This window comes from Lepisosteus platostomus, chromosome 17 (assembly GCF_059453375.1).
Source record: "Lepisosteus platostomus isolate fLepPlt1 chromosome 17, fLepPlt1.hap1, whole genome shotgun sequence".
NCBI classification, from domain to species: Eukaryota; Metazoa; Chordata; class Actinopteri; order Semionotiformes; family Lepisosteidae; genus Lepisosteus; species Lepisosteus platostomus.
The window spans coordinates 3,585,596-3,608,983 of NC_142627.1; positions in this window are offsets into that span (position 1 = coordinate 3,585,596).

Sequence of the window (23,388 nt, forward strand, 5' to 3'; positions counted from 1 at the left end):
CCACACACTCAGCTCTTAACCCCAGTGTGCAGAAAGTGTAAAAACATGTTTTTCAGCAGAAATAAACATGTTTCTGCAAGTTTGGTCAACCCCATGTAAGTTATGGGGCAGTTACAGTACTCTTTTCAAAACGTGTTTTTCAGCCCGAAATAAACGCGTTTTTTCAGACAACTGAATCCCTATGTAACTACAAGGCTCAGAAGAGCCCACACACTCTGCTCTTAACCCCAGTGTGCAGAAAGTGTCAAAACGTGTTTTTCAGCAGAAATAAACATGTTTCTGCAAGTTTGGTCAACCCCATGTAAGTTATGGGGCAGTAAAAGCACTTTTTTCAAAACGTGTTTTTCAGCCCGAAATAAACGCGTTTTTTTCAGACAACTGAATCCCTATGTAACTACAAGGCTCAGAAGAGCCCACACACTCTGCTCTTAACCCCAGTGTGCAGAAAGTGTCAAAACGTGTTTTTCAGCAGAAATAAACATGTTTCTGCAAGTTTGGTCAACCCCATGTAAGTTATGGGGCAGTTACAGTACACTTTTCAAAACGTGTTTTTCAGCCCGAAATAAACGCGTTTTTTCAGACAACTGAATCCCTATGTAACTGCAAAGCTCAGAAGAGCCCAGACACTCAGCTCTTAACCCCAGTGTGCAGAAAGTGTCAAAACATGTTTTTCAGCAGAAATAAACATGTTTCTGCAAGTTTGGTCAACCCCATGTAAGTTATGGGGCAGTAACAGCACTTTTTTCAAAACGTGTTTTTCAGCCCGAAATAAACGCGTTTTTTCAGCCAACTGAATCCCTATGTAACTGCAAAGGTCAGAAGAGCCACACACTCAGCTCTTAACCCCAGTGTGCAGAAAGTGTAAAAACATGTTTTTCAGCAGAAATAAACATGTTTCTGCAAGTTTGGTCAACCCCATGTAAGTTATGGGGCAGTTACAGTACTCTTTTCAAAACGTGTTTTTCAGCCCGAAATAAACGCGTTTTTTCAGACAACTGAATCCCTATGTAACTGCAAGGCTCAGAAGAGCCCACACACTCTGCTCTTAACCCCAGTGTGCAGAAAGTGTCAAAACATGTTTTTCAGCAGAAATAAACATGTTTCTGCAAGTTTGGTCAACCCCATGTAAGTTATGGGGCAGTTACAGTACACTTTTCAAAACGTGTTTTTCAGCCCGAAATAAACGCGTTTTTTCAGACAACTGAATCCCTATGTAACTGCAAAGCTCAGAAGAGCCCAGACACTCAGCTCTTAACCCCAGTGTGCAGAAAGTGTCAAAACATGTTTTTCAGCAGAAATAAACATGTTTCTGCAAGTTTGGTCAACCCCATGTAAGTTATGGGGCAGTTATAGTACACTTTTCAAAACGTGTTTTTCAGCCCGAAATAAACGCGTTTTTTCAGACAACTGAATCCCTATGTAACTGCAAGGCTCAGAAGAGCCCACACACTCTGCTCTTAACCCCAGTGTGCAGAAAGTGTCAAAACATGTTTTTCAGCAGAAATAAACATGTTTCTGCAAGTTTGGTCAACCCCATGTAAGTTATGGGGCAGTAACAGCACTTTTTTCAAAACGTGTTTTTCAGCCCGAAATAAACACGTTTTTTCAGACAACTGAATCCCTATGTAACTGCAAAGCTCAGAAGAGCCCACACACTCAGCTCTTAACCCCAGTGTGCAGAAAGTGTAAAAACATGTTTTTCAGCAGAAATAAACATGTTTCTGCAAGTTTGGTCAACCCCATGTAAGTTATGGGGCAGTTACAGTACACTTTTCAAAACGTGTTTTTCAGCCCGAAATAAACGCGTTTTTTCAGACAACTGAATCCCTATGTAACTGCAAGGCTCAGAAGAGCCCACACACTCTGCTCTTAACCCCAGTGTGCAGAAAGTGTCAAAACATGTTTTTCAGCAGAAATAAACATGTTTCTGCAAGTTTGGTCAACCCCATGTAAGTTATGGGGCAGTAACAGCACTTTTTTCAAAACGTGTTTTTCAGCCCGAAATAAACGCGTTTTTTCAGCCAACTGAATCCCTATGTAACTGCAAAGCTCAGAAGAGCCCACACACTCAGCTCTTAACCCCAGTGTGCAGAAAGTGTAAAAACATGTTTTTCAGCAGAAATAAACGTTTCTGCAAGTTTGGTCAACCCCATGTAAGTTATGGGGCAGTTACAGTACACTTTTCAAAACGTGTTTTTCAGCCCGAAATAAACGCGTTTTTTCAGACAACTGAATCCCTATGTAACTGCAAAGCTCAGAAGAGCCCACACACTCAGCTCTTAACCCCAGTGTGCAGAAAGTGTCAAAACATGTTTTTCAGCAGAAATAAACATGTTTCTGCAAGTTTGGTCAACCCCATGTAAGTTATGGGGCAGTTACAGTACTCTTTTCAAAACGTGTTTTTCAGCCCGAAATAAACGCGTTTTTTCAGACAACTGAATCCCTATGTAACTGCAAGGCTCAGAAGAGCCCACACACTCTGCTCTTAACCCCAGTGTGCAGAAAGTGTCAAAACATGTTTTTCAGCAGAAATAAACATGTTTCTGCAAGTTTGTTCAACCCCATGTAAGTTATGGGGCAGTAAAAGCACTTTTTTCAAAACGTGTTTTTCAGCCCGAAATAAAGGCGTTTTTTCAGCCAACTGAATCCCTATGTAACTGCAAGGCTCAGAAGAGCCCACACACTCTGCTCTTAACCCCAGTGTGCAGAAAGTGTCAAAACGTGTTTTTCAGCAGAAATAAACATGTTTCTGCAAGTTTGGTCAACCCCATGTAAGTTATGGGGCAGTTACAGTACACTTTTCAAAACGTGTTTTTCAGCCCGAAATAAACGCGTTTTTTCAGACAACTGAATCCCTATGTAACTGCAAAGCTCAGATGAGCCCACACACTCAGCTCTTAACCCCAGTGTGCAGAAAGTGTAAAAACATGTTTTTCAGCAGAAATAAACATGTTTCTGCAAGTTTGGTCAACCCCATGTAAGTTATGGGGCAGTTACAGTACACTTTTCAAAACGTGTTTTTCAGCCCGAAATAAACGCGTTTTTTCAGACAACTGAATCCCTATGTAACTACAAGGCTCAGAAGAGCCCACACACTCTGCTCTTAACCCCAGTGTGCAGAAAGTGTCAAAACGTGTTTTTCAGCAGAAATAAACATGTTTCTGCAAGTTTGGTCAACCCCATGTAAGTTATGGGGCAGTAAAAGCACTTTTTTCAAAACGTGTTTTTCAGCCCGAAATAAACGCGTTTTTTTCAGACAACTGAATCCCTATGTAACTACAAGGCTCAGAAGAGCCCACACACTCTGCTCTTAACCCCAGTGTGCAGAAAGTGTCAAAACGTGTTTTTCAGCAGAAATAAACATGTTTCTGCAAGTTTGGTCAACCCCATGTAAGTTATGGGGCAGTAACAGCACTTTTTTCAAAACGTGTTTTTCAGCCCGAAATAAACGCGTTTTTTCAGACAACTGAATCCTTATGTAACTGCAAAGCTCAGAAGAGCCCACACACTCAGCTCTTAACCCCAGTGTGCAGAAAGTGTAAAAACATGTTTTTCAGCAGAAATAAACATGTTTCTGCAAGTTTGGTCAACCCCATGTAAGTTATGGGGCAGTTACAGTACACTTTTCAAAACGTGTTTTTCAGCCCGAAATAAACGCGTTTTTTCAGACAACTGAATCCCTATGTAACTGCAAGGCTCAGAAGAGCCCACACACTCTGCTCTTAACCCCAGTGTATAGAAAGTGTCAAAACATGTTTTTCAGCAGAAATAAACATGTTTCTGCAAGTTTGGTCAACCCCATGTAAGTTATGGGGCAGTAACAGCACTTTTTTCAAAACGTGTTTTTCAGCCCGAAATAAACGCGTTTTTTCAGCCAACTGAATCCCTATGTAACTGCAAAGCTCAGAAGAGCCCACACACTCAGCTCTTAACCCCAGTGTGCAGAAAGTGTAAAAACATGTTTTTCAGCAGAAATAAACGTTTCTGCAAGTTTGGTCAACCCCATGTAAGTTATGGGGCAGTTACAGTACACTTTTCAAAACGTGTTTTTCAGCCCGAAATAAACGCGTTTTTTCAGACAACTGAATCCCTATGTAACTGCAAAGCTCAGAAGAGCCCACACACTCAGCTCTTAACCCCAGTGTGCAGAAAGTGTCAAAACATGTTTTTCAGCAGAAATAAACATGTTTCTGCAAGTTTGGTCAACCCCATGTAAGTTATGGGGCAGTTACAGTACTCTTTTCAAAACGTGTTTTTCAGCCCGAAATAAACGCGTTTTTTCAGACAACTGAATCCCTATGTAACTGCAAGGCTCAGAAGAGCCCACACACTCTGCTCTTAACCCCAGTGTGCAGAAAGTGTCAAAACATGTTTTTCAGCAGAAATAAACATGTTTCTGCAAGTTTGGTCAACCCCATGTAAGTTATGGGGCAGTAAAAGCACTTTTTTCAAAACGTGTTTTTCAGCCCGAAATAAAGGCGTTTTTTCAGCCAACTGAATCCCTATGTAACTGCAAGGCTCAGAAGAGCCCACACACTCTGCTCTTAACCCCAGTGTGCAGAAAGTGTCAAAACGTGTTTTTCAGCAGAAATAAACATGTTTCTGCAAGTTTGGTCAACCCCATGTAAGTTATGGGGTAGTTACAGTACACTTTTCAAAACGTGTTTTTCAGCCCGAAATAAACGCGTTTTTTCAGACAACTGAATCCCTATGTAACTGCAAAGCTCAGAAGAGCCCAAACACTCAGCTCTTAACCCCCGAGTGCAGAAAGTGTCAAAACATGTTTTTTAGCAGAAATAAACATGTTTCTGCAAGTTTGGTCAACCCCATGTAAGTTATGGGGCAGTTATAGTACACTTTTCAAAACGTGTTTTTCAGCCCGAAATAAACGCGTTTTTTCAGACAACTGAATCCCTATGTAACTACAAGGCTCAGAAGAGCCCACACACTCTGCTCTTAACCCCAGTGTGCAGAAAGTGTCAAAACGTGTTTTTCAGCAGAAATAAACATGTTTCTGCAAGTTTGGTCAACCCCATGTAAGTTATGGGGCAGTTACAGTACACTTTTCAAAACGTGTTTTTCAGCCCGAAATAAACGCGTTTTTTCAGACAACTGAATCCCTATGTAACTGCAAAGCTCAGAAGAGCCCACACACTCAGCTCTTAACCCCAGTGTGCAGAAAGTGTCAAAACATGTTTTTCAGCAGAAATAAACATGTTTCTGCAAGTTTGGTCAACCCCATGTAAGTTATGGGGCAGTTATAGTACACTTTTCAAAACGTGTTTTTCAGCCCGAAATAAACGCGTTTTTTCAGACAACTGAATCCCTATGTAACTGCAAGGCTCAGAAGAGCCCACACACTCTGCTCTTAACCCCAGTGTGCAGAAAGTGTCAAAACATGTTTTTCAGCAGAAATAAACATGTTTCTGCAAGTTTGGTCAACCCCATGTAAGTTATGGGGCAGTAACAGCACTTTTTTCAAAACGTGTTTTTCAGCCCGAAATAAACGCGTTTTTTCAGCCAACTGAATCCCTATGTAACTGCAAAGCTCAGAAGAGCCCACACACTCAGCTCTTAACCCCAGTGTGCAGAAAGTGTAAAAACATGTTTTTCAGCAGAAATAAACATGTTTCTGCAAGTTTGGTCAACCCCATGTAAGTTATGGGGCAGTTACAGTACACTTTTCAAAACGTGTTTTTCAGCCCGAAATAAACGCGTTTTTTCAGACAACTGAATCCCTATGTAACTGCAAAGCTCAGAAGAGCCCACACACTCAGCTCTTAACCCCAGTGTGCAGAAAGTGTAAAAACATGTTTTTCAGCAGAAATAAACATGTTTCTGCAAGTTTGGTCAACCCCATGTAAGTTATGGGGCAGTTACAGTACTCTTTTCAAAACGTGTTTTTCAGCCCGAAATAAACGCGTTTTTTCAGACAACTGAATCCCTATGTAACTACAAGGCTCAGAAGAGCCCACACACTCTGCTCTTAACCCCAGTGTGCAGAAAGTGTCAAAACGTGTTTTTCAGCAGAAATAAACATGTTTCTGCAAGTTTGGTCAACCCCATGTAAGTTATGGGGCAGTAAAAGCACTTTTTTCAAAACGTGTTTTTCAGCCCGAAATAAACGCGTTTTTTTCAGACAACTGAATCCCTATGTAACTACAAGGCTCAGAAGAGCCCACACACTCTGCTCTTAACCCCAGTGTGCAGAAAGTGTCAAAACGTGTTTTTCAGCAGAAATAAACATGTTTCTGCAAGTTTGGTCAACCCCATGTAAGTTATGGGGCAGTTACAGTACACTTTTCAAAACGTGTTTTTCAGCCCGAAATAAACGCGTTTTTTCAGACAACTGAATCCCTATGTAACTGCAAAGCTCAGAAGAGCCCAGACACTCAGCTCTTAACCCCAGTGTGCAGAAAGTGTCAAAACATGTTTTTCAGCAGAAATAAACATGTTTCTGCAAGTTTGGTCAACCCCATGTAAGTTATGGGGCAGTAACAGCACTTTTTTCAAAACGTGTTTTTCAGCCCGAAATAAACGCGTTTTTTCAGCCAACTGAATCCCTATGTAACTGCAAAGGTCAGAAGAGCCACACACTCAGCTCTTAACCCCAGTGTGCAGAAAGTGTAAAAACATGTTTTTCAGCAGAAATAAACATGTTTCTGCAAGTTTGGTCAACCCCATGTAAGTTATGGGGCAGTTACAGTACTCTTTTCAAAACGTGTTTTTCAGCCCGAAATAAACGCGTTTTTTCAGACAACTGAATCCCTATGTAACTGCAAGGCTCAGAAGAGCCCACACACTCTGCTCTTAACCCCAGTGTGCAGAAAGTGTCAAAACATGTTTTTCAGCAGAAATAAACATGTTTCTGCAAGTTTGGTCAACCCCATGTAAGTTATGGGGCAGTTACAGTACACTTTTCAAAACGTGTTTTTCAGCCCGAAATAAACGCGTTTTTTCAGACAACTGAATCCCTATGTAACTGCAAAGCTCAGAAGAGCCCAGACACTCAGCTCTTAACCCCAGTGTGCAGAAAGTGTCAAAACATGTTTTTCAGCAGAAATAAACATGTTTCTGCAAGTTTGGTCAACCCCATGTAAGTTATGGGGCAGTTATAGTACACTTTTCAAAACGTGTTTTTCAGCCCGAAATAAACGCGTTTTTTCAGACAACTGAATCCCTATGTAACTGCAAGGCTCAGAAGAGCCCACACACTCTGCTCTTAACCCCAGTGTGCAGAAAGTGTCAAAACATGTTTTTCAGCAGAAATAAACATGTTTCTGCAAGTTTGGTCAACCCCATGTAAGTTATGGGGCAGTAACAGCACTTTTTTCAAAACGTGTTTTTCAGCCCGAAATAAACACGTTTTTTCAGACAACTGAATCCCTATGTAACTGCAAAGCTCAGAAGAGCCCACACACTCAGCTCTTAACCCCAGTGTGCAGAAAGTGTAAAAACATGTTTTTCAGCAGAAATAAACATGTTTCTGCAAGTTTGGTCAACCCCATGTAAGTTATGGGGCAGTTACAGTACACTTTTCAAAACGTGTTTTTCAGCCCGAAATAAACGCGTTTTTTCAGACAACTGAATCCCTATGTAACTGCAAGGCTCAGAAGAGCCCACACACTCTGCTCTTAACCCCAGTGTGCAGAAAGTGTCAAAACATGTTTTTCAGCAGAAATAAACATGTTTCTGCAAGTTTGGTCAACCCCATGTAAGTTATGGGGCAGTAACAGCACTTTTTTCAAAACGTGTTTTTCAGCCCGAAATAAACGCGTTTTTTCAGCCAACTGAATCCCTATGTAACTGCAAAGCTCAGAAGAGCCCACACACTCAGCTCTTAACCCCAGTGTGCAGAAAGTGTAAAAACATGTTTTTCAGCAGAAATAAACGTTTCTGCAAGTTTGGTCAACCCCATGTAAGTTATGGGGCAGTTACAGTACACTTTTCAAAACGTGTTTTTCAGCCCGAAATAAACGCGTTTTTTCAGACAACTGAATCCCTATGTAACTGCAAAGCTCAGAAGAGCCCACACACTCAGCTCTTAACCCCAGTGTGCAGAAAGTGTCAAAACATGTTTTTCAGCAGAAATAAACATGTTTCTGCAAGTTTGGTCAACCCCATGTAAGTTATGGGGCAGTTACAGTACTCTTTTCAAAACGTGTTTTTCAGCCCGAAATAAACGCGTTTTTTCAGACAACTGAATCCCTATGTAACTGCAAGGCTCAGAAGAGCCCACACACTCTGCTCTTAACCCCAGTGTGCAGAAAGTGTCAAAACATGTTTTTCAGCAGAAATAAACATGTTTCTGCAAGTTTGTTCAACCCCATGTAAGTTATGGGGCAGTAAAAGCACTTTTTTCAAAACGTGTTTTTCAGCCCGAAATAAAGGCGTTTTTTCAGCCAACTGAATCCCTATGTAACTGCAAGGCTCAGAAGAGCCCACACACTCTGCTCTTAACCCCAGTGTGCAGAAAGTGTCAAAACGTGTTTTTCAGCAGAAATAAACATGTTTCTGCAAGTTTGGTCAACCCCATGTAAGTTATGGGGCAGTTACAGTACACTTTTCAAAACGTGTTTTTCAGCCCGAAATAAACGCGTTTTTTCAGACAACTGAATCCCTATGTAACTGCAAGGCTCAGAAGAGCCCACACACTCTGCTCTTAACCCCAGTGTGCAGAAAGTGTCAAAATGTGTTTTTCAGCAGAAATAAACATGTTTCTGCAAGTTTGGTCAACCCCATGTAAGTTATGGGGCAGTTACAGTACTCTTTTCAAAACGTGTTTTTCAGCCCGAAATAAACGCGTTTTTTCAGACAACTGAATCCCTATGTAACTGCAAGGCTCAGAAGAGCCCACACACTCTGCTCTTAACCCCAGTGTGCAGAAAGTGTCAAAACATGTTTTTCAGCAGAAATAAACATGTTTCTGCAAGTTTGGTCAACCCCATGTAAGTTATGGGGCAGTTACAGTACACTTTTCAAAACGTGTTTTTCAGCCCGAAATAAACGCGTTTTTTCAGACAACTGAATCCCTATGTAACTGCAAAGCTCAGAAGAGCCCAGACACTCAGCTCTTAACCCCAGTGTGCAGAAAGTGTCAAAACATGTTTTTCAGCAGAAATAAACATGTTTCTGCAAGTTTGGTCAACCCCATGTAAGTTATGGGGCAGTTATAGTACACTTTTCAAAACGTGTTTTTCAGCCCGAAATAAACGCGTTTTTTCAGACAACTGAATCCCTATGTAACTGCAAGGCTCAGAAGAGCCCACACACTCTGCTCTTAACCCCAGTGTGCAGAAAGTGTCAAAACATGTTTTTCAGCAGAAATAAACATGTTTCTGCAAGTTTGGTCAACCCCATGTAAGTTATGGGGCAGTAACAGCACTTTTTTCAAAACGTGTTTTTCAGCCCGAAATAAACACGTTTTTTCAGACAACTGAATCCCTATGTAACTGCAAAGCTCAGAAGAGCCCACACACTCAGCTCTTAACCCCAGTGTGCAGAAAGTGTAAAAACATGTTTTTCAGCAGAAATAAACATGTTTCTGCAAGTTTGGTCAACCCCATGTAAGTTATGGGGCAGTTACAGTACACTTTTCAAAACGTGTTTTTCAGCCCGAAATAAACGCGTTTTTTCAGACAACTGAATCCCTATGTAACTGCAAGGCTCAGAAGAGCCCACACACTCTGCTCTTAACCCCAGTGTGCAGAAAGTGTCAAAACATGTTTTTCAGCAGAAATAAACATGTTTCTGCAAGTTTGGTCAACCCCATGTAAGTTATGGGGCAGTAACAGCACTTTTTTCAAAACGTGTTTTTCAGCCCGAAATAAACGCGTTTTTTCAGCCAACTGAATCCCTATGTAACTGCAAAGCTCAGAAGAGCCCACACACTCAGCTCTTAACCCCAGTGTGCAGAAAGTGTAAAAACATGTTTTTCAGCAGAAATAAACGTTTCTGCAAGTTTGGTCAACCCCATGTAAGTTATGGGGCAGTTACAGTACACTTTTCAAAACGTGTTTTTCAGCCCGAAATAAACGCGTTTTTTCAGACAACTGAATCCCTATGTAACTGCAAAGCTCAGAAGAGCCCACACACTCAGCTCTTAACCCCAGTGTGCAGAAAGTGTCAAAACATGTTTTTCAGCAGAAATAAACATGTTTCTGCAAGTTTGGTCAACCCCATGTAAGTTATGGGGCAGTTACAGTACTCTTTTCAAAACGTGTTTTTCAGCCCGAAATAAACGCGTTTTTTCAGACAACTGAATCCCTATGTAACTGCAAGGCTCAGAAGAGCCCACACACTCTGCTCTTAACCCCAGTGTGCAGAAAGTGTCAAAACATGTTTTTCAGCAGAAATAAACATGTTTCTGCAAGTTTGTTCAACCCCATGTAAGTTATGGGGCAGTAAAAGCACTTTTTTCAAAACGTGTTTTTCAGCCCGAAATAAAGGCGTTTTTTCAGCCAACTGAATCCCTATGTAACTGCAAGGCTCAGAAGAGCCCACACACTCTGCTCTTAACCCCAGTGTGCAGAAAGTGTCAAAACGTGTTTTTCAGCAGAAATAAACATGTTTCTGCAAGTTTGGTCAACCCCATGTAAGTTATGGGGCAGTTACAGTACACTTTTCAAAACGTGTTTTTCAGCCCGAAATAAACGCGTTTTTTCAGACAACTGAATCCCTATGTAACTGCAAAGCTCAGATGAGCCCACACACTCAGCTCTTAACCCCAGTGTGCAGAAAGTGTAAAAACATGTTTTTCAGCAGAAATAAACATGTTTCTGCAAGTTTGGTCAACCCCATGTAAGTTATGGGGCAGTTACAGTACACTTTTCAAAACGTGTTTTTCAGCCCGAAATAAACGCGTTTTTTCAGACAACTGAATCCCTATGTAACTGCAAAGCTCAGAAGAGCCCACACACTCAGCTCTAAACCCCAGTGTGCAGAAAGTGTAAAAACATGTTTTTCAGCAGAAATAAACATGTTTCTGCAAGTTTGGTCAACCCCATGTAAGTTATGGGGCAGTTACAGTACACTTTTCAAAACGTGTTTTTCAGCCCGAAATAAACGCGTTTTTTCAGACAACTGAATCCCTATGTAACTGCAAAGCTCAGAAGAGCCCACACACTCTGCTCTTAACCCCAGTGTGCAGAAAGTGTCAAAACGTGTTTTTCAGCAGAAATAAACATGTTTCTGCAAGTTTGGTCAACCCCATGTAAGTTATGGGGCAGTTACAGTACACTTTTCAAAACGTGTTTTTCAGCCCGAAATAAACGCGTTTTTTCAGACAACTGAATCCCTATGTAACTGCAAAGCTCAGAAGAGCCCAAACACTCAGCTCTTAACCCCCGTGTGCAGAAAGTGTCAAAACATGTTTTTTAGCAGAAATAAACATGTTTCCGCAAGTTTGGTCAACCCCATGTAAGTTATGGGGCAGTAACAGCACTTTTTTCAAAACGTGTTTTTCAGCCCGAAATAAACGCGTTTTTTCAGACAACTGAATCCCTATGTAACTACAAGGCTCAGAAGAGCCCACACACTCTGCTCTTAACCCCAGTGTGCAGAAAGTGTCAAAACATGTTTTTCAGCAGAAATAAACATGTTTCTGCAAGTTTGGTCAACCCCATGTTAGTTATGGGGCAGTTACAGTACACTTTTCAAAACGTGTTTTTCAGCCCGAAATAAACGCGTTTTTTCAGACAACTGAATCCCTATGTAACTGCAAAGCTCAGAAGAGCCCACACACTCAGCTCTTAACCCCAGTGTGCAGAAAGTGTCAAAACATGTTTTTCAGCAGAAATAAACATGTTTCTGCAAGTTTGGTCAACCCCATGTAAGTTATGGGGCAGTTACAGTACTCTTTTCAAAACGTGTTTTTCAGCCCGAAATAAACGCGTTTTTTCAGACAACTGAATCCCTATGTAACTGCAAAGCTCAGAAGAGCCCACACACTCTGCTCTTAACCCCAGTGTGCAGAAAGTGTCAAAACATGTTTTTCAGCAGAAATAAACATGTTTCTGCAAGTTTGGTCAACCCCATGTAAGTTATGGGGCAGTAAAAACACTTTTTTCAAAACGTGTTTTTCAGCCCGAAATAAACGCGTTTTTTCAGACAACTGAATCCCTATGTAACTGCAAGGCTCAGAAGAGCCCACACACTCTGCTCTTAACCCCAGTGTGCAGAAAGTGTCAAAACGTGTTTTTCAGCAGAAATAAACATGTTTCTGCAAGTTTGGTCAACCCCATGTAAGTTATGGGGCAGTTACAGTACACTTTTCAAAACGTGTTTTTCAGCCCGAAATAAACGCGTTTTTTCAGACAACTGAATCCCTATGTAACTGCAAAGCTCAGAAGAGCCCACACACTCTGCTCTTAACCCCCGTGTGCAGAAAGTGTCAAAACATGTTTTTTAGCAGAAATAAACATGTTTCCGCAAGTTTGGTCAACCCCATGTAAGTTATAGGGCAGTTATAGTACACTTTTCAAAACGTGTTTTTCAGCCCGAAATAAACGCGTTTTTTCAGACAACTGAATCCCTATGTAACTGCAAGGCTCAGAAGAGCCCACACACTCTGCTCTTAACCCCAGTGTGCAGAAAGTGTCAAAACGTGTTTTTCAGCAGAAATAAACATGTTTCTGCAAGTTTGGTCAACCCCATGTAAGTTATGGGGCAGTTACAGTACACTTTTCAAAACGTGTTTTTCAGCCCGAAATAAACGCGTTTTTTCAGACAACTGAATCCCTATGTAACTGCAAAGCTCAGAAGAGCCCAAACACTCAGCTCTTAACCCCCGTGTGCAGAAAGTGTCAAAACATGTTTTTTAGCAGAAATAAACATGTTTCCGCAAGTTTGGTCAACCCCATGTAAGTTATGGGGCAGTAACAGCACTTTTTTCAAAACGTGTTTTTCAGCCCGAAATAAACGCGTTTTTTCAGACAACTGAATCCCTATGTAACTACAAGGCTCAGAAGAGCCCACACACTCTGCTCTTAACCCCAGTGTGCAGAAAGTGTCAAAACATGTTTTTCAGCAGAAATAAACATGTTTCTGCAAGTTTGGTCAACCCCATGTTAGTTATGGGGCAGTTACAGTACACTTTTCAAAACGTGTTTTTCAGCCCGAAATAAACGCGTTTTTTCAGACAACTGAATCCCTATGTAACTGCAAAGCTCAGAAGAGCCCACACACTCAGCTCTTAACCCCAGTGTGCAGAAAGTGTCAAAACATGTTTTTCAGCAGAAATAAACATGTTTCTGCAAGTTTGGTCAACCCCATGTAAGTTATGGGGCAGTTACAGTACTCTTTTCAAAACGTGTTTTTCAGCCCGAAATAAACGCGTTTTTTCAGACAACTGAATCCCTATGTAACTGCAAAGCTCAGAAGAGCCCACACACTCAGCTCTTAACCCCAGTGTGCAGAAAGTGTCAAAACATGTTTTTCAGCAGAAATAAACATGTTTCTGCAAGTTTGGTCAACCCCATGTAAGTTATGGGGCAGTTATAGTACACTTTTCAAAACGTGTTTTTCAGCCCGAAATAAACGCGTTTTTTCAGACAACTGAATCCCTATGTAACTGCAAGGCTCAGAAGAGCCCACACACTCTGCTCTTAACCCCAGTGTGCAGAAAGTGTCAAAACATGTTTTTCAGCAGAAATAAACATGTTTCTGCAAGTTTGGTCAACCCCATGTAAGTTATGGGGCAGTAACAGCACTTTTTTCAAAACGTGTTTTTCAGCCCGAAATAAACGCGTTTTTTCAGCCAACTGAATCCCTATGTAACTGCAAGGCTCAGAAGAGCCCACACACTCTGCTTTTAACCCCAGTGTGCAGAAAGTGTCAAAACGTGTTTTTCAGCAGAAATAAACATGTTTCTGCAAGTTTGATCAACCCCATGTAAGTTATGGGGCAGTTACAGTACACTTTTCAAAACGTGTTTTTCAGCCCGAAATAAACGCGTTTTTTCAGACAACTGAATCCCTATGTAACTGCAAAGCTCAGAAGAGCCCACACACTCAGCTCTTAACCCCAGTGTGCAGAAAGTGTCAAAACATGTTTTTCAGCAGAAATAAACATGTTTCTGCAAGTTTGGTCAACCCCATGTAAGTTATGGGGCAGTTACAGTACACTTTTCAAAACGTGTTTTTCAGCCCGAAATAAACGCGTTTTTTCAGACAACTGAATCCCTATGTAACTGCAAAGCTCAGAAGAGCCCACACACTCAGCTCTTAACCCCAGTGTGCAGAAAGTGTCAAAACATGTTTTTCAGCAGAAATAAACATGTTTCTGCAAGTTTGGTCAACCCCATGTAAGTTATGGGGCAGTTACAGTACTCTTTTCAAAACGTGTTTTTCAGCCCGAAATAAACGCGTTTTTTCAGACAACTGAATCCCTATGTAACTGCAAGGCTCAGAAGAGCCCACACACTCTGCTCTTAACCCCAGTGTGCAGAAAGTGTCAAAACATGTTTTTCAGCAGAAATAAACATGTTTCTGCAAGTTTGGTCAACCCCATGTAAGTTATGGGGCAGTAAAAGCACTTTTTTCAAAACGTGTTTTTCAGCCCGAAATAAACGCGTTTTTTCAGACAACTGAATCCCTATGTAACTACAAGGCTCAGAAGAGCCCACACACTCTGCTCTTAACCCCAGTGTGCAGAAAGTGTCAAAACGTGTTTTTCAGCAGAAATAAACATGTTTCTGCAAGTTTGGTCAACCCCATGTATGTTATGGGGCAGTTACAGTACACTTTTCAAAACGTGTTTTTCAGCCCGAAATAAACGCGTTTTTTCAGACAACTGAATCCCTATGTAACTGCAAAGCTCAGAAGAGCCCAGACACTCAGCTCTTAACCCCAGTGTGCAGAAAGTGTCAAAACATGTTTTTCAGCAGAAATAAACATGTTTCTGCAAGTTTGGTCAACCCCATGTAAGTTATGGGGCAGTTATAGTACACTTTTCAAAACGTGTTTTTCAGCCCGAAATAAACGCGTTTTTTCAGACAACTGAATCCCTATGTAACTGCAAGGCTCAGAAGAGCCCACACACTCTGCTCTTAACCCCAGTGTGCAGAAAGTGTCAAAACATGTTTTTCAGCAGAAATAACCATGTTTCTGCAAGTTTGGTCAACCCCATGTAAGTTATGGGGCAGTAACAGCACTTTTTTCAAAACGTGTTTTTCAGCCCGAAATAAACGCGTTTTTTCAGCCAACTGAATCCCTATGTAACTGCAAAGCTCAGAAGAGCCCACACACTCAGCTCTTAACCCCAGTGTGCAGAAAGTGTAAAAACATGTTTTTCAGCTGAAATAAACATGTTTCTGCAAGTTTGGTCAACCCCATGTAAGTTATGGGGCAGTTACAGTACACTTTTCAAAACGTGTTTTTCAGCCCGAAATAAACGCGTTTTTTCAGACAACTGAATCCCTATGTAACTGCAAAGCTCAGAAGAGCCCACACACTCTGCTCTTAACCCCAGTGTGCAGAAAGTGTCAAAACGTGTTTTTCAGCAGAAATAAACATGTTTCTGCAAGTTTGGTCAACCCCATGTAAGTTATGGGGCAGTTACAGTACACTTTTCAAAACGTGTTTTTCAGCCCGAAATAAACGCGTTTTTTCAGACAACTGAATCCCTATGTAACTGCAAATCTCAGAAGAGCCCAAACACTCAGCTCTTAACCCCCGTGTGCAGAAAGTGTCAAAACATGTTTTTTAGCAGAAATAAACATGTTTCCGCAAGTTTGGTCAACCCCATGTAAGTTATGGGGCAGTAACAGCACTTTTTTCAAAACGTGTTTTTCAGCCCGAAATAAACGTGTTTTTTCAGACAACTGAATCCCTATGTAACTACAAGGCTCAGAAGAGCCCACACACTCTGCTCTTAACCCCAGTGTGCAGAAAGTGTCAAAACATGTTTTTCAGCAGAAATAAACATGTTTCTGCAAGTTTGGTCAACCCCATGTAAGTTATGGGGCAGTTATAGTACACTTTTCAAAACGTGTTTTTCAGCCCGAAATAAACGCGTTTTTTCAGACAACTGAATCCCTATGTAACTGCAAGGCTCAGAAGAGCCCACACACTCTGCTCTTAACCCCAGTGTGCAGAAAGTGTCAAAACATGTTTTTCAGCAGAAATAAACATGTTTCTGCAAGTTTGGTCAACCCCATGTAAGTTATGGGGCAGTAACAGCACTTTTTTCAAAACGTGTTTTTCAGCCCGAAATAAACACGTTTTTTCAGACAACTGAATCCCTATGTAACTGCAAAGCTCAGAAGAGCCCACACACTCAGCTCTTAACCCCAGTGTGCAGAAAGTGTAAAAACATGTTTTTCAGCAGAAATAAACATGTTTCTGCAAGTTTGGTCAACCCCATGTAAGTTATGGGGCAGTTACAGTACACTTTTCAAAACGTGTTTTTCAGCCCGAAATAAACGCGTTTTTTCAGACAACTGAATCCCTATGTAACTGCAAGGCTCAGAAGAGCCCACACACTCTGCTCTTAACCCCAGTGTGCAGAAAGTGTCAAAACATGTTTTTCAGCAGAAATAAACATGTTTCTGCAAGTTTGGTCAACCCCATGTAAGTTATGGGGCAGTAACAGCACTTTTTTCAAAACGTGTTTTTCAGCCCGAAATAAACGCGTTTTTTCAGCCAACTGAATCCCTATGTAACTGCAAAGCTCAGAAGAGCCCACACACTCAGCTCTTAACCCCAGTGTGCAGAAAGTGTAAAAACATGTTTTTCAGCAGAAATAAACGTTTCTGCAAGTTTGGTCAACCCCATGTAAGTTATGGGGCAGTTACAGTACACTTTTCAAAACGTGTTTTTCAGCCCGAAATAAACGCGTTTTTTCAGACAACTGAATCCCTATGTAACTGCAAAGCTCAGAAGAGCCCACACACTCAGCTCTTAACCCCAGTGTGCAGAAAGTGTCAAAACATGTTTTTCAGCAGAAATAAACATGTTTCTGCAAGTTTGGTCAACCCCATGTAAGTTATGGGGCAGTTACAGTACTCTTTTCAAAACGTGTTTTTCAGCCCGAAATAAACGCGTTTTTTCAGACAACTGAATCCCTATGTAACTGCAAGGCTCAGAAGAGCCCACACACTCTGCTCTTAACCCCAGTGTGCAGAAAGTGTCAAAACATGTTTTTCAGCAGAAATAAACATGTTTCTGCAAGTTTGGTCAACCCCATGTAAGTTATGGGGCAGTAAAAGCACTTTTTTCAAAACGTGTTTTTCAGCCCGAAATAAAGGCGTTTTTTCAGCCAACTGAATCCCTATGTAACTGCAAGGCTCAGAAGAGCCCACACACTCTGCTCTTAACCCCAGTGTGCAGAAAGTGTCAAAACGTGTTTTTCAGCAGAAATAAACATGTTTCTGCAAGTTTGGTCAACCCCATGCAAGTTATGGGGCAGTTACAGTACACTTTTCAAAACGTGTTTTTCAGCCCGAAATAAACGCGTTTTTTCAGACAACTGAATCCCTATGTAACTGCAAAGCTCAGATGAGCCCACACACTCAGCTCTTAACCCCAGTGTGCAGAAAGTGTAAAAACATGTTTTTCAGCAGAAATAAACATGTTTCTGCAAGTTTGGTCAACCCCATGTAAGTTATGGGGCAGTTACAGTACACTTTTCAAAACGTGTTTTTCAGCCCGAAATAAACGCGTTTTTTCAGACAACTGAATCCCTATGTAACTGCAAAGCTCAGAAGAGCCCACACACTCAGCTCTAAACCCCAGTGTGCAGAAAGTGTAAAAACATGTTTTTCAGCAGAAATAAACATGTTTCTGCAAGTTTGGTCAACCCCATGTAAGTTATGGGGCAGTTACAGTACACTTTTCAAAACGTGTTTTTCAGCCCGAAATAAACGCGTTTTTTCAGACAACTGAATCCCTATGTAACTGCAAAGCTCAGAAGAGCCCAAACACTCAGCTCTTAACCCCCGTGTGCAGAAAGTGTCAAAACATGTTTTTTAGCAGAAATAAACATGTTTCTGCAAGTTTGGTCAACCCCATGTTAGTTATGGGGCAGTTACAGTACACTTTTCAAAACGTGTTTTTCAGCCCGAAATAAACGCGTTTTTTCAGACAACTGAATCCCTATGTAACTGCAAAGCTCAGAAGAGCCCACACACTCAGCTCTTAACCCCAGTGTGCAGAAAGTGTCAAAACATGTTTTTCAGCAGAAATAAACATGTTTCTGCAAGTTTGGTCAACCCCATGTAAGTTATGGGGCAGTTACAGTACTCTTTTCAAAACGTGTTTTTCAGCCCGAAATAAACGCGTTTTTTCAGACAACTGAATCCCTATGTAACTGCAAAGCTCAGAAGAGCCCACACACTCAGCTCTTAACCCCAGTGTGCAGAAAGTGTCAAAACATGTTTTTCAGCAGAAATAAACATGTTTCTGCAAGTTTGGTCAACCCCATGTAAGTTATGGGGCAGTTATAGTACACTTTTCAAAACGTGTTTTTCAGCCCGAAATAAACGCGTTTTTTCAGACAACTGAATCCCTATGTAACTGCAAGGCTCAGAAGAGCCCACACACTCTGCTCTTAACCCCAGTGTGCAGAAAGTGTCAAAACATGTTTTTCAGCAGAAATAAACATGTTTCTGCAAGTTTGGTCAACCCCATGTAAGTTATGGGGCAGTAACAGCACTTTTTTCAAAACGTGTTTTTCAGCCCGAAATAAACGCGTTTTTTCAGCCAACTGAATCCCTATGTAACTGCAAGGCTCAGAAGAGCCCACACACTCTGCTCTTAACCCCAGTGTGCATAAAGTGTCAAAACGTGTTTTTCAGCAGAAATAAACATGTTTCTGCAAGTTTGATCAACCCCATGTAAGTTATGGGGCAGTTACAGTACACTTTTCAAAACGTGTTTTTCAGCCCGAAATAAACGCGTTTTTTCAGACAACTGAATCCCTATGTAACTGCAAAGCTCAGAAGAGCCCACACACTCAGCTCTTAACCCCAGTGTGCAGAAAGTGTCAAAACATGTTTTTCAGCAGAAATAAACATGTTTCTGCAAGTTTGGTCAACCCCATGTAAGTTATGGGGCAGTAAAAGCACTTTTTTCAAAACGTGTTTTTCAGCCCGAAATAAACGCGTTTTTTCAGACAACTGAATCCCTATGTAACTACAAGGCTCAGAAGAGCCCACACACTCTGCTCTTAACCCCAGTGTGCAGAAAGTGTCAAAACGTGTTTTTCAGCAGAAATAAACATGTTTCTGCAAGTTTGGTCAACCCCATGTAAGTTATGGGGCAGTTACAGTACACTTTTCAAAACGTGTTTTTCAGCCCGAAATAAACGCGTTTTTTCAGACAACTGAATCCCTATGTAACTGCAAAGCTCAGAAGAGCCCACACACTCAGCTCTTAACCCCAGTGTGCAGAAAGTGTCAAAACATGTTTTTCAGCAGAAATAAACATGTTTCTGCAAGTTTGGTCAACCCCATGTAAGTTATGGGGCAGTTACAGTACTCTTTTCAAAACGTGTTTTTCAGCCCGAAATAAACGCGTTTTTTCAGACAACTGAATCCCTATGTAACTGCAAGGCTCAGAAGAGCCCACACACTCTGCTCTTAACCCCAGTGTGCAGAAAGTGTCAAAACATGTTTTTCAGCAGAAATAAACATGTTTCTGCAAGTTTGGTCAACCCCATGTAAGTTATGGGGCAGTAAAAGCACTTTTTTCAAAACGTGTTTTTCAGCCCGAAATAAACGCGTTTTTTCAGACAACTGAATCCCTATGTAACTACAAGGCTCAGAAGAGCCCACACACTCTGCTCTTAACCCCAGTGTGCAGAAAGTGTCAAAACGTGTTTTTCAGCAGAAATAAACATGTTTCTGCAAGTTTGGTCAACCCCATGTATGTTATGGGGCAGTTACAGTACACTTTTCAAAACGTGTTTTTCAGCCCGAAATAAACGCGTTTTTTCAGACAACTGAATCCCTATGTAACTGCAAAGCTCAGAAGAGCCCAGACACTCAGCTCTTAACCCCAGTGTGCAGAAAGTGTCAAAACATGTTTTTCAGCAGAAATAAACATGTTTCTGCAAGTTTGGTCAACCCCATGTAAGTTATGGGGCAGTTATAGTACACTTTTCAAAACGTGTTTTTCAGCCCGAAATAAACGCGTTTTTTCAGACAACTGAATCCCTATGTAACTGCAAGGCTCAGAAGAGCCCACACACTCTGCTCTTAACCCCAGTGTGCAGAAAGTGTCAAAACATGTTTTTCAGCAGAAATAACCATGTTTCTGCAAGTTTGGTCAACCCCATGTAAGTTATGGGGCAGTAACAGCACTTTTTTCAAAACGTGTTTTTCAGCCCGAAATAAACGCGTTTTTTCAGCCAACTGAATCCCTATGTAACTGCAAAGCTCAGAAGAGCCCACACACTCAGCTCTTAACCCCAGTGTGCAGAAAGTGTAAAAACATGTTTTTCAGCAGAAATAAACATGTTTCTGCAAGTTTGGTCAACCCCATGTAAGTTATGGGGCAGTTACAGTACACTTTTCAAAACGTGTTTTTCAGCCCGAAATAAACGCGTTTTTTCAGACAACTGAATCCCTATGTAACTGCAAAGCTCAGAAGAGCCCACACACTCTGCTCTTAACCCCAGTGTGCAGAAAGTGTCAAAACGTGTTTTTCAGCAGAAATAAACATGTTTCTGCAAGTTTGGTCAACCCCATGTAAGTTATGGGGCAGTTACAGTACACTTTTCAAAACGTGTTTTTCAGCCCGAAATAAACGCGTTTTTTCAGACAACTGAATCCCTATGTAACTGCAAATCTCAGAAGAGCCCAAACACTCAGCTCTTAACCCCCGTGTGCAGAAAGTGTCAAAACATGTTTTTTAGCAGAAATAAACATGTTTCTGCAAGTTTGGTCAACCCCATGTAAGTTATGGGGCAGTTACAGTACACTTTTCAAAACGTGTTTTTCAGCCCGAAATAAACGCGTTTTTTCAGACAACTGAATCCCTATGTAACTGCAAAGCTCAGAAGAGCCCAGACACTCAGCTCTTAACCCCAGTGTGCAGAAAGTGTCAAAACATGTTTTTCAGCAGAAATAAACATGTTTCTGCAAGTTTGGTCAACCCCATGTAAGTTATGGGGCAGTTATAGTACACTTTTCAAAACGTGTTTTTCAGCCCGAAATAAACGCGTTTTTTCAGACAACTGAATCCCTATGTAACTGCAAGGCTCAGAAGAGCCCACACACTCTGCTCTTAACCCCAGTGTGCAGAAAGTGTCAAAACGTGTTTTTCAGCAGAAATAAACATGTTTCTGCAAGTTTGGTCAACCCCATGCAAGTTATGGGGCAGTTACAGTACACTTTTCAAAACGTGTTTTTCAGCCCGAAATAAACGCGTTTTTTCAGACAACTGAATCCCTATGTAACTGCAAAGCTCAGATGAGCCCACACACTCAGCTCTTAACCCCAGTGTGCAGAAAGTGTAAAAACATGTTTTTCAGCAGAAATAAACATGTTTCTGCAAGTTTGGTCAACCCCATGTAAGTTATGGGGCAGTTACAGTACACTTTTCAAAACGTGTTTTTCAGCCCGAAATAAACGCGTTTTTTCAGACAACTGAATCCCTATGTAACTGCAAAGCTCAGAAGAGCCCACACACTCAGCTCTAAACCCCAGTGTGCAGAAAGTGTAAAAACATGTTTTTCAGCAGAAATAAACATGTTTCTGCAAGTTTGGTCAACCCCATGTAAGTTATGGGGCAGTTACAGTACACTTTTCAAAACGTGTTTTTCAGCCCGAAATAAACGCGTTTTTTCAGACAACTGAATCCCTATGTAACTGCAAAGCTCAGAAGAGCCCACACACTCTGCTCTTAACCCCAGTGTGCAGAAAGTGTCAAAACGTGTTTTTCAGCAGAAATAAACATGTTTCTGCAAGTTTGGTCAACCCCATGTAAGTTTTGGGGCAGTTACAGTACACTTTTCAAAACGTGTTTTTCAGCCCGAAATAAACGCGTTTTTTCAGACAACTGAATCCCTATGTAACTGCAAAGCTCAGAAGAGCCCAAACACTCAGCTCTTAACCCCCGTGTGCAGAAAGTGTCAAAACATGTTTTTTAGCAGAAATAAACATGTTTCTGCAAGTTTGGTCAACCCCATGTTAGTTATGGGGCAGTTACAGTACACTTTTCAAAACGTGTTTTTCAGCCCGAAATAAACGCGTTTTTTCAGACAACTGAATCCCTATGTAACTGCAAAGCTCAGAAGAGCCCACACACTCAGCTCTTAACCCCAGTGTGCAGAAAGTGTCAAAACATGTTTTTCAGCAGAAATAAACATGTTTCTGCAAGTTTGGTCAACCCCATGTAAGTTATGGGGCAGTTACAGTACTCTTTTCAAAACGTGTTTTTCAGCCCGAAATAAACGCGTTTTTTCAGACAACTGAATCCCTATGTAACTGCAAAGCTCAGAAGAGCCCACACACTCAGCTCTTAACCCCAGTGTGCAGAAAGTGTCAAAACATGTTTTTCAGCAGAAATAAACATGTTTCTGCAAGTTTGGTCAACCCCATGTAAGTTATGGGGCAGTTATAGTACACTTTTCAAAACGTGTTTTTCAGCCCGAAATAAACGCGTTTTTTCAGACAACTGAATCCCTATGTAACTGCAAGGCTCAGAAGAGCCCACACACTCTGCTCTTAACCCCAGTGTGCAGAAAGTGTCAAAACATGTTTTTCAGCAGAAATAAACATGTTTCTGCAAGTTTGGTCAACCCCATGTAAGTTATGGGGCAGTAACAGCACTTTTTTCAAAACGTGTTTTTCAGCCCGAAATAAACGCGTTTTTTCAGCCAACTGAATCCCTATGTAACTGCAAGGCTCAGAAGAGCCCACACACTCTGCTCTTAACCCCAGTGTGCATAAAGTGTCAAAACGTGTTTTTCAGCAGAAATAAACATGTTTCTGCAAGTTTGATCAACCCCATGTAAGTTATGGGGCAGTTACAGTACACTTTTCAAAACGTGTTTTTCAGCCCGAAATAAACGCGTTTTTTCAGACAACTGAATCCCTATGTAACTGCAAAGCTCAGAAGAGCCCACACACTCAGCTCTTAACCCCAGTGTGCAGAAAGTGTCAAAACATGTTTTTCAGCAGAAATAAACATGTTTCTGCAAGTTTGGTCAACCCCATGTAAGTTATGGGGCAGTTACAGTACACTTTTCAAAACGTGTTTTTCAGCCCGAAATAAACGCGTTTTTTCAGACAACTGAATCCCTATGTAACTGCAAAGCTCAGAAGAGCCCACACACTCAGCTCTTAACCCCAGTGTGCAGAAAGTGTCAAAACATGTTTTTCAGCAGAAATAAACATGTTTCTGCAAGTTTGGTCAACCCCATGTAAGTTATGGGGCAGTAAAAGCA